Below are 10,745 nucleotides of genomic sequence, written 5' to 3' on the forward strand. Positions count from 1 at the left end.
TGTCTCCACTCCTCTCTGCAGGCTGCCTGGGCTTCCTCACAACACGGTGGCTGGGTTCTGAGGATAAATATCCAAAGAAAACCAGGCACAAGTACATGGCATTTTTATGGCCTAGGCTTGGAAGTCATAGCATCACCTCCACAGTACTCTATTGGTTGAAAGTGAAAGTGTTAGCCGCTCAGTCATGACATTCCATGACATTCTCCAGCAAGAACACTGGAGTGGGTTGCCATTCTCTTCTCCAGGGGAATCTTCCTGACCTAGGGCTCAAACCTGGTTGAGGCAATCACAAATGCCCACCCAGTTTCAAGGACAGGGGATTTAGACTCCATCTCTTGCTAAGGGACTGGAGAGGGATGGGAAATATTGTTGTGACTGCCTTCGGAAGATACGGTTGGTCACCTTCTTCAAGATAGCTGTGAGGCAAATATGATTCTTACTCCCATTCTACAGATAAGGAAAAATGAGTTTCAGAGAAGTTAAGTAATTTCCCCAAGGTCACACAGCTAAGTGAGTGAGAAAAGATTTGAACATATGCAACCTGACTTGAAAATTTAGGGCTTTGATCTTTTTATTTTTCTGTTTTAGATGCAAAATTCTTCTTTCTAAGAAAAATCTTTCGGGGAGAGACCTGTAAAGGGAAGCAGGGAAGCAGTGAGGGGAGAGCTGTGATCCATTTGGTCTTCAGGAGGAGTCCCTGGCCGTGGTATGGATGATGGATTTGAGGTAGGGGGAGTGCAGCTGGACTGGAGGGGTCATCCTGGGGCTGCAGAGCAGGGCAGTGCCATCTGCTCTGGTGCTCAGCGGGGATAGGCACTCCTGGTGGAAAATGGAGTGGAGGGTCCCTTGTCCTCAGGAAACTCCAAGAGACAGGCCCAAGGAAAGAGGAGCTGAGACGTGACAAAGAGCAGGTGACTCATCAGAACCCCCCCACCGTCACCCCCAAGCTGCCAGCCTGGTTGCTCTGACGTCAGCCTGAGGCCTCTGTCTGCCCGTTCGTCACTTCCCAGAATGCCTGGGCTGCTCCTTATGTGGTGGCTTTGACGTGAACATGTCTTTCCTATAAAAAGAAGGGTTTAAAAATAGCCTACTTGTCATGAGGTGTAGGGAAGAGAGACACCCCTTCCCCACCCACAGGAGTGAGGTGGAAAGTCCCCATCACTCGGCAAAGCTGTGCTCATCACTGCCACCTGCTCCTCACCACCCAGAGCCACTCAAGGCAAGTTCACGGAGATTTACTAAAGTCCTAAACTCAGGAATCTTCCTGCTACTTTAGGCAAATAATCCTAGTGATCAATGATACGACAGCTGCCAACTTTTCTCTCTCCTCTTGGGGATCAGTGAGGCTGAGAAGAAATGCCTGAAGTCATCCAGGGGCCAGGTGGTATCCAGGGGCCCGCGGGGTGGGGGTGGGTAGTGCTCATAGACTGGCTCTGGGCACCGGTGCATCTAGGTTCAAGTCCTCTCCCTTTCCCTTCCCCGCTGGGTGTCTTGCACAAGTGATCGAACCTCTCTGGGCTTCGGTTTTCCCATCTGTAAAATGGGTCCCGATGAGAGTCGGAACATAAAGAGGGCTGAACCTGGAATAACTGATGCTTTTGAATTGTGGTACTGGAGAAAACCCTTGAGAGTTCCTTGGACAGCAAAGAGATCAAACTAGTCCATCCTAAAATAAATCAACCCTGAATATTCATTGAAAGGACTGATGCTGAAGCTGAAGGTCCAATACTCTGGCCACCTGATGTGAAGAGCTGATTCATTGGAAAAGACCCTGAGGCTGAGAAAGACTGAAGGCAGGAGGAGAAGGGGATGACAGAGGACCAGATGGTTGGATGGCATCACCGACCCAATGGACGTGAGTTTGCGCAAATTCCATGAGATAATGAAGGACAGGGAAGCCTGGCGTGCTGCAGTCCATGGGGTTGCGAAGGTTCAGACAGGACTGAATGACTGAACAACAACAAAATGGGCCCCATAACACAGGGAGACAAGAGAGGCCTTGGTGCAGAGGGCAGAGGAAGATGTGGAAACATCTAGAATTTTGGAGCTGGCATCCCCCTCGTCCATCTTGCAGGTCCAATGAGTGGCCTGCTTCCCATGCGGACACTCGGCAAAGAGCATGGCCCACGGGAACCGCCTGAGCACCTTCAAGCTGCTTGATGAATGTTCCATTTAGTGCAATAAACAACACAATTACTCAACTCCTGCAAACTCCACTCTGAGGGCAGGGGGCGGAGGCAGGCAGGACAGGCCTTCTGAGTCAACCCTGCTATTAATTAAGGCACTGAGGCACAGTGCTAGAAGCCTATGTCACACCTTCTCAGCGGCTGAAAGGGTGGGGGTGGGTGACGATGGTATCTCGCGGCCCTTCATTGTGGCGCCCACGAAGAAGGCCCAGCCAGAGGCGGCCCAAGAAAGACACCCTCCCCTCCACGCACCACTGTCACTGCTTGTTCTCTTGGTCCCAATAAATCGTCATGACGAAACAGTGACAACGTCAGCGGCATCCAGTGCTTGGCTGGGTTTCCTCTCCGGTCTGGAGCTGAGCTGCCTGTTGGCTTATCGACGCTGGCCTCAGCGACTCAGTTCTGTTCCACATGGCTCTGGTGCTTCAACAGGCTTTGTTGTTCAGTCGTTCAGTCAGTCAGTCCTGTCTAGCTCTTTGTGACCCCATGGGCTGCAGCACGCCAGGCCTCCCTGTCCTTTACCATCTCCCAGAGTCGCTCAGACTCAAGTCCATTGAGTCAGTGATGCCATCCAACCATCTCATCCTCTGTCATCCCTTTCTCCTCCCACCCTCAATCTTTCCCAGCATCAGGGTCTTTCCAATGAGTCCGCTCTTCAGGCTAGCCCGGACCTACTCTCACGGCAGGTGAGCAGGAATCTGAGAAACAGTAGAACCAGCAGACCCTCATTAAACCCAGCTTGGAACAAGCATAGTTCCATTTTCAGCACCGTCCTTGGCTAACACAAGTCACACGACCAAAAAATCTAGATTTGAGGGATGGGAATAGACGTTGCCTCTTGATGGAAGAAGATGCAAAGTCACATCATAAAGAGGCATTGAGAGAGGAAGGGACCGGGAGAATGAACTGAGGTCTTTCTAACACCTCCAGCCCCCTGGCATAGAACTTACGTGTGCCATTTTGGAATAGCACAGGCAACCTGGGTTCGCCATTTGCTATCCACGTGACAGCTGATAAGTTGCCCACCTTGCTAAGCCTCTTTGCCTCACTTGCAAAAGAAAATAAAAGGAATAAAAAATGGGATTGACCTCAGGGGCCATCGTGAGAACTGAAAGACATGATGTGTCTGAAGTGATGGCCACACAGTATGTACTCAGTAAACCTCTGCTCACCATCATCAATACCACCATCACAGACCAGTGACAAGGGGGTGGGAAACTTGACCTGAGTTTGCATTCTGGCTCTGCCACTTGACAGCTGGCAGTCTCTTAACCCCTATGCCTCTCCATTTCCTTATCTGTAAAGTGAGGATATTAATACAAACTGCCTCCAAGAGCAAGGTATGATGCAATGAGATGATTCCTACAAGAGACTTAGCTCAGTGGCCGGTACAACACTGAGTTCTTGTGAAATAGAGATGATTATGATTACTAATATCCATAAATAGGAATATTAATACTTATCTCAGAGAGTGGCTCTGAGGAACAATGAGGGTAATGAATCATACGGATGCCTTGGAGGCCAGGAAAGGCTTGCATTTATCAATACTGTTTTAATCTTATGCGACAGAAACACAAGTCCGAAGCTTGTGTTTGAGCTTAAGAGAAGCAAAAGATGTTTTGGCTCTAGTCACCAAAAATTCTGTGAGGAAGACAGGTGTGAGACAGGTCTCCAGGATGCCAGCCTCCTCTGGACATTTGCTTTGTCTTCATCTGCGTCTCTCTTTACTGGGTACCTTCTTTCCCTCAGACCTACCTCTCCACAGAACAAAGGACAGCTCATCCCATGGAGGAAAAGAACTTGCCTGCATCCAGCCCAGAGCAGAAATCCCAGAGAAGGCTCTGATTGGCCCATGTGGGTCACATGCCCATCTTCAGACAACCACTGCAGTCAGTGGGTGGAAAATTATGATTGGCAGCCCCCATCATAAGTGTTAAGATGCCTAGAAGGAAAAGGAAGTCGGATAAAAACAGGATACTTGCTTTGGTTCGACCTGACACTCCCCAGTTCTGCCTGCCCACATTTCACAGGGAGTCCCTTAAGTCTAAGCAAGGTCAAGAGTCTCACTTGGGGGACTTCTCTGGCAGATCAGTGATCAAGATCCACACTTCCACAGCAGGGGTCAGATTCCACATGCAATACAGTGCAACCTCCAAAAAAAAAAAGAGAGAGAGAGACTCACCCAGGTTACACAACAGGAAAACAAAACCCCAGTCCTGACACTGTGTGATGCTATTTCTCACAGGGAAGAGTCTCTTGTGCCTGGGCAGCCCTGCTCAGCACCTTGCCCAGCCTGACTGAATTCCCCCTGCGTGTTGGTCCCTATCCATGTGTCCCTGGCACATTCACAGGAGGAGCCGTGGTGTTTGGTTCCTCACTCCTGGACCGGTTGCCCTCACCCAGCACTGCGGGCCATTCTGCTGAGTCTTGGAGTTGTCAAACATCTCAGAAGCAATCGCCCGCATAGTTTAGGTCTAGCCAAGGCCGCCTGCCTTTGTCCAGCATCATTTGCTGTATATTCCAAGAGAAATTGGATCCACATGGACCAAATTCCTCTACACTCATCTCACACTGGCAAGGGTTTGGCACAAAAGAAATAAGGACTGTGGAAAGTCTTCTTCTCCTTCCCTGGGGACCAGAGCACAGCCTCCAATGCCAAGGGGAGGACAAGCTCCCAGCCGAAGGTGCAGTCAGCGCCGTCAAAGCCTAAACTCCTAGGGTCAGAGAAGGACAAAGGCCAGAGAAGAGAGAAACCTGCTCTCCCGGACTCCCGGGCTGGGGGAGGGGTAGAACACACACAGCTTCTCCCACCTGCTGCCTGGAAGCAGGAGGCATGGGTTAGGTTAGGTTAGGCATGGGTTAGCTCATGAGGCATGAGCTCAATGCTCAGTGGTTAGACTAACTGGCACCGCACCCCACCCCACTCTGCTATTCTTCAGTGAGGTGGCCATGGGCAAGCCTCAGTTTCCTCATCTGAAAAATGGGGATAAAAATGAAGTCGACACCACAGGATAGTGGTTTAATCATAACAATGAAGTGAGGAATATAAAAGTCAAGATTAGTCGCTAGGAGTATTTGTGTTGTTGTGGGCTTCCCAGGTGGCTCAGTGGTAAAGAATCCATCTGCCATTGCAAGAGATGCAGGTTCTATCCCTGGGTCAGGAAGATCCCCTGGAGTAGGAAATGGCAACCTGCTCCAATATTCTTATCTGGAAAATTCCATGGACAGAGGAGCTGGTGGGCTACAGTTCACAGGGTTGCAAAGAGTCAGACACGACTGAGGGACAAAGCACATATTTGTGCTGTTCCCACCGCACATCACTAACACCATCATTATAACCATCATCACTTCTACCAACACCGTTACCAGTATCACCACTGTCAACATCATTACATCATCGCCGTCAAAATTGTCATCACAGCACCACCAACACCGCCACCACCACCATCGTTATAACTGCTTTCGTCACCACATCATTACCACCATCAACACCATCTTCACCACCATCAACGCCATCTTCACCACCATCACCATTAGGCAAAGCCTAATTGTCAGGCCGGGCGTCCCTCGGAGCTCAGTCGGTAAAGAATCTGCCTGCAGTGCAGAAAACCTGGATTTGATTCCTGGGTCGGGAAGATCCCCTGGAGAAGGAAATGGCGGCCCATTCCAGTGTTCTTGTCTGGAGAATCCCACGGACAGAGGAACCTGCCAGGCTACAGTCCATGGGGTTGTAAGAGTCGGACATGACCTAGCGACTAAACCACCACCAGTTGTCAGGCCAGCCCTCATATCTTCCTTCCCAAAGCCACCATCCTCCTCCAAGTCACTGACATCTTCAGACTGCCTACCTGCGTCTGGTCTCACCCTCTCCAAACCCCTGCTACAGCTCAAAATCCTTCCCTGACTCCCATCACCCATAGACTAAATCCCAAGTCCTTTTGTGTGGCACTAGGGCCCTTTCCCCTGAGGACCTTTCCCCCTTTTGTCACCAAGCCCTAGGGTCCTGTCACATCAGGCAGTGCCCCTGTCTCTCCCCAGACCCCCAGGTCTACACCCCATGGGTTCCCTCCACTCGGAACACCTCTTCCTATTCCCTGATGAACTCCCAGTGACCTTTCTGGGATCAGCTCAGATGGCTCCTTCTTAACCAGTTGTTTGGTCTCGAAGTCGTGTCCAACTCTTAACCAGCTGTTTAGTCGCTCAGTCGTGTCCCACTCCGTGACCCCATGGACTATAGCCCGCCAGGCTCCTCTGTTCGTGGAATCTCCAGGCAAGAATACTGGAATGGGTTGCCGTTTCCTTCTCCAGGGGATCTTCCCGACCCAGGGATCGAACCCGTGTCTCCTGCATTGGCAGGCAGGTTCTTTGCTGTTGAGCCATCGAGGAAACGGCCACTAAATTCTAGCGAGACAGCACAGCCTGCAGAAAGTTCTGGACTTCTTGGTTAAAATGGGAGATAAGTAAGAGCTGGAGAGAGATGTTAAAGTCACGTTAGCACCCACAGGAGTCTCCCCTGATGTCATGGAGCTGGGAGGAAATAGCTGTCTCGCTAGGGAATTCAAACCAATTCGTCTCATGTCCCACCCAGGAGACTGCACCCCACTCTTCAAGAGACACTGGCAGGTATGATGTGCCCCGTGGGGTGCTTGGGGCAGGACTCTGTCTCCCCAGCATCCCCACTGAGCCGAGCCAGCCCCACACGTTTAGAAGTTTCGCCTTTTTTTACTGAAGTTGTATCATGTATCCTCTGAAGCAGACATTCCCAGTGTACATCCCCACTCCGCCCTTTCCCGTCTGTTTGAAGGACCTCGTTTCCTCAACTATACAAGGGTGGGTTGTAGCAAAGGACCTCAGAGGACCCTTCCCTTCCTGTCCTGAGCGGGGAGTCGCAGGACTTGAAGCCGACAGATCTGTTTTCCACCTGGCAGAGCCGCCCACCCTGACCATGAGCGTCGGGGCTCCCCTGCCGTGTGCTGGAAGCAGCACGCTTGGACCTCGGTGTGGACGGTGGCCTCCGCCCTGTGCCCAGCGCCCGCAGAGTCTGAGCTGTGCTTTCTGAACACAGAGGAGCCTGTGCCAACATGGGCTGGGTATGACTCAACCCTCTCTCCACCTCCTCTCCCAAAGTGCAGTTGGCTTGAGCAGGAGGGGACTTGGAGAGGGAGCCCGGACAGGCTGGACGCCCGGAGGGGCCAGACCCCATGCCCACCAGCTCCCGTGATGCTCCTTTTAGAGCTGTAGGCTTCGTGACAGAGCATTTGGCTGGAACCTTCACAAATAAATGATTTCAGAGAGAATGCAAATGACACAGGAAAATGAACTGCAGATGGTGCCTGCCGCCCAAAAGAGGGCCTCCCTGGCCCTCTCCCGGGTCCTACGTCAGCACCCCTCTTGCCCCGCTCCCATCCGGCTGACCCACTGTGGCCTGGAGGAGGTGCCCTGGGGAAGGGGCAGCAAAGTGGGGAAGGCCCAGCTGTGTTCCTGCGAAGCAGAGAGGAGCGAGGGGGCGGAGCTGCCTGTCGCCCACCCGCAGACCACCTCCTGGGTGTCGGCCCTGCCCTGGGGACACTAGGGGGACTTCATCTGATCCCTCCAGCCCAGGAGGGAGGCAGAGAACCCCAAAACCCCAGTGCCTCATGGGACGACTCTACGTGAGGCTGGCCCACCTCACAGGCTCATTTGCAACCACCGTTTCCTCTCTCCTTCTTCTCTAACTGCACACAGCAAGGGCTTCCTGCCCCAGGGCCTTTGTACTTGCCAATTCCTGGGCCTGGAAGGCGCTTTCAAACTGCACCCCTTCAAAAGAACTTCTCTCGTCACCTGGAGTAATCCCAGGCTTTTATCCCTTATTAGAGCACACCATTTATGTCCTTCATTCATGTTTTCACAGCTAGGAACAATGTATTGGTGTGTGTTTACTTCCTCCTGGGCAGACGAGGGAAGTTTATTCACCAGTGTTTCTCTAGGACCTGGCACCACGCCCTGGAATATAGAGGTACTTAGGTATTTATTGGATGGAGAGGTGTTTGGGTGCTTAAAGGAGCAAAGAAAAGGCCACCTGAGCAGGGTTCTGAACAGTGAGTTCAACAGGTGGAGGGACAAGAGGTGATGAGGCAGAAAGGGCAGTGAGGTGTGAGCAGGCAGGCCCGTGGGGGTCTGGCCTGGTGGTTCCGGACACGCAGGGAAGCACCGAATGGCCTGGGCTTAAACCCTGTTACCCCATTCACAGTGACTTTGGGGGAGTCGCCTCAGCTCTCTGAGCTCAGTTTCCTCATCCCTGGTGGCTCAGAGGTTAAAGCATCTGCCTCCAATGCGGGAGACCCGGGTTCGATCCCTGGGTCGGGAAGATCCCCTGGAGAAGGAAATGGTAACCCACTCCAGTGTTCTTGCCTGGAGAATCCCATGGACGGAGAAGCCTGGTAGGCTACAGGCCACGGGGTCGCAAAGAGTTGGACACGACTGAGCGACTGAACGGAACAGAACGGAAGATAATGGGGTGGAGGAAGGGGGATGTGGGGAGAAGGCACATGGTCAGCCCCACACTTAACACACAGTCATCTGGATCAGCAAAGTCACTATTGCTTTCATGTAGAGACTCAGCTGAAGAACTTGTAGGACCCAAACCTGGGAAAGAAGGAAGGGAGGGATGGAGGAAGAAGGAAGGAGGGAGGGGAGGGAGGGAGGAGGGAGGGAAGAAAGAGAAAAATCTGGCGCATTTCGTCCATGAGGCCAGGCTCTCAGGGATCCTCCAGCTCCATACAAAGAGCCAAGTTCCAAGGAGCAGTCTTGGCTGGGGGCCTGGCCCAGGAATCATCCCGGTGGGGGGTGGGGGTGGGATTTAGAGTCACGTGACCTTGGGACTCTCCTCTGGGGCCTCTGGCTCAAACCTTCACCTCTGCCTTCACTGCTCCTGCTCCAGGTTCTAGGCTTTGGCAGCTTTCCCGTGAGACCGTCTCTAACTCCAAAGCCTTCACCCAGGTCATGACCTCTTCCTAGAATGCCCTTTCTTCAGCTGTTGAAACTCTCAGCAGATTCGCAGCCCGTCTCTGATGACACGTCGGTCAGGGGCTGTCACGTCTCACCCTCTGGCCACCTACCAAGGGGTGATGGGAGCTGTGGCCTCTGGCTTCAGGGTATGCACAGGGCATGGCCCAAACAGTGAACCTAGGCTGGGAAGAAGGGCCCCGTCCTCTCCTCAGGACTAGGATCAGGTCAGTCTTGCCTGGCACAGAGTAAACCGTCATTCAACATAAGGAATAAGTAAGCCGGGGTTTGAACTGCAGGAGTCAGGATAGTAACGGGCCTCTGTAAACTCAATCCCAGAGCTGCCCTGGTGGCTCAGTGGTAAAGAATCCACCTACCCATGCAGGTGACGGGGGTTCAATCCCTGGATCGGGAAGATCCCCTGGAAGAGGGCATGGCAACCCTCTCCAGTATTCTTGCTTGGGAAATCCCATAGACAGAGAAGCCTGGCAGGCTACAGTCCTCGGTGTTTCAAAGAGTCAGACACCATTGAGCGACTGAACAGTGACAAACTCAATCCGCTTCTGTTGCTCACCAGTACCCCATCCCTGTGAGGCAAATCTGATGACCTCCAATCCAATATGGAGGGTGCTGAGGTCCAGGAAGGTACCAGTCTGGCCATCCATGACCTCACCTGGGCGCCTGCTTCTCCATGGGCCTCAGTTTCCCCCTCTGAAAGGGAAACAGTGTCCTCCGGAATAGGACCAACTTCTCAAGCTTGTGACATGTCCAATCTACACACCCCATGCTCTCCAGGGCCCCACAGGTGGTTTAATGTTTTGCTATTGCTGTCTTAAAGTCCCTAATAATTTTATCCTAAAATATGTTTTGTCAAGCGAAGTCTCTTGGGACAAAGGGGCACACATGCAAGCAGATGAGATACGTATGATATGGGTGTCCGCTACTGTTTGTTGCTGCACGGTACCTGTGTAGCTTTCACGATGCCCCACGAGCAGAGTTCAAGTGGACACCTCCTAAGCGTGGGGATGCAACAAGAAGCAAATCAAGGGCAAGGTGAGGAGTTTGCATCTAAGATTGAGTAAGCAGAGGAGGTTGCCAGCCGGGAGAAGCCCCCTTTTCCGCCCGAACTTACTTCACACGCAGCAAGAAGGCACTAAGAAACACAGACGGCCAAGGGACCTGGGGAACCTTCCTGACGCGTGTTTCCCGATGCCGCAAACGGTGTCAGGAAAGGGAGAGCAACCCACTACTGCTCCTCCGTTCAGTAAGCCTCTCTCCAAAGGCAGGGTCTTGGAAGAATGCACATGTATCGAGAAGTGAAAGGAAAACATCCGGGTTCGTTTCTTTGAGCAGCGTTTCCACAGTTCTGGTTACGATGCGTTTGTACCAAACACAAATGCAAGTTGTGTAATTTCGATGATTCCGCACATAAACACTCTTGTATTTGTGCTTTGAACTGGTGTTGCTCAACATGAAACTGAGTGGTGAAATCCATGCTAATAACTTAAAAGTTTAATTTTTCTTCACTTAGACCCACATTAAATAGCAAAGAAAAAAGCACCAGCGGCCGGAGGA

The 10,745-nt window shown here is 52.1% G+C and overlaps 1 long non-coding RNA gene across 1 annotated transcript; it reads right to left on the bottom strand.

Moving 5' to 3' along the window:
* Positions 1–563: 563 nt before the first annotated feature.
* LOC148774914 (uncharacterized) lies at positions 564–10,511 on the bottom strand. Its single transcript, XR_016035368.1, has 4 exons — positions 10,303–10,511; positions 4,254–4,336; positions 3,991–4,128; positions 564–1,060 (listed from the first exon to the last, which is right to left on the bottom strand). It is a non-coding gene; the product is annotated as an uncharacterized LOC148774914 (long non-coding RNA).
* Between the last annotated feature and the right edge of the window lie 234 nt (positions 10,512–10,745).

This window comes from Moschus berezovskii, chromosome 19, assembly GCF_049115385.1.
Source record: "Moschus berezovskii isolate FMDL1 chromosome 19, NW_MosBer_1.0, whole genome shotgun sequence".
Taxonomy (NCBI): Eukaryota; Metazoa; Chordata; class Mammalia; order Artiodactyla; family Moschidae; genus Moschus; species Moschus berezovskii.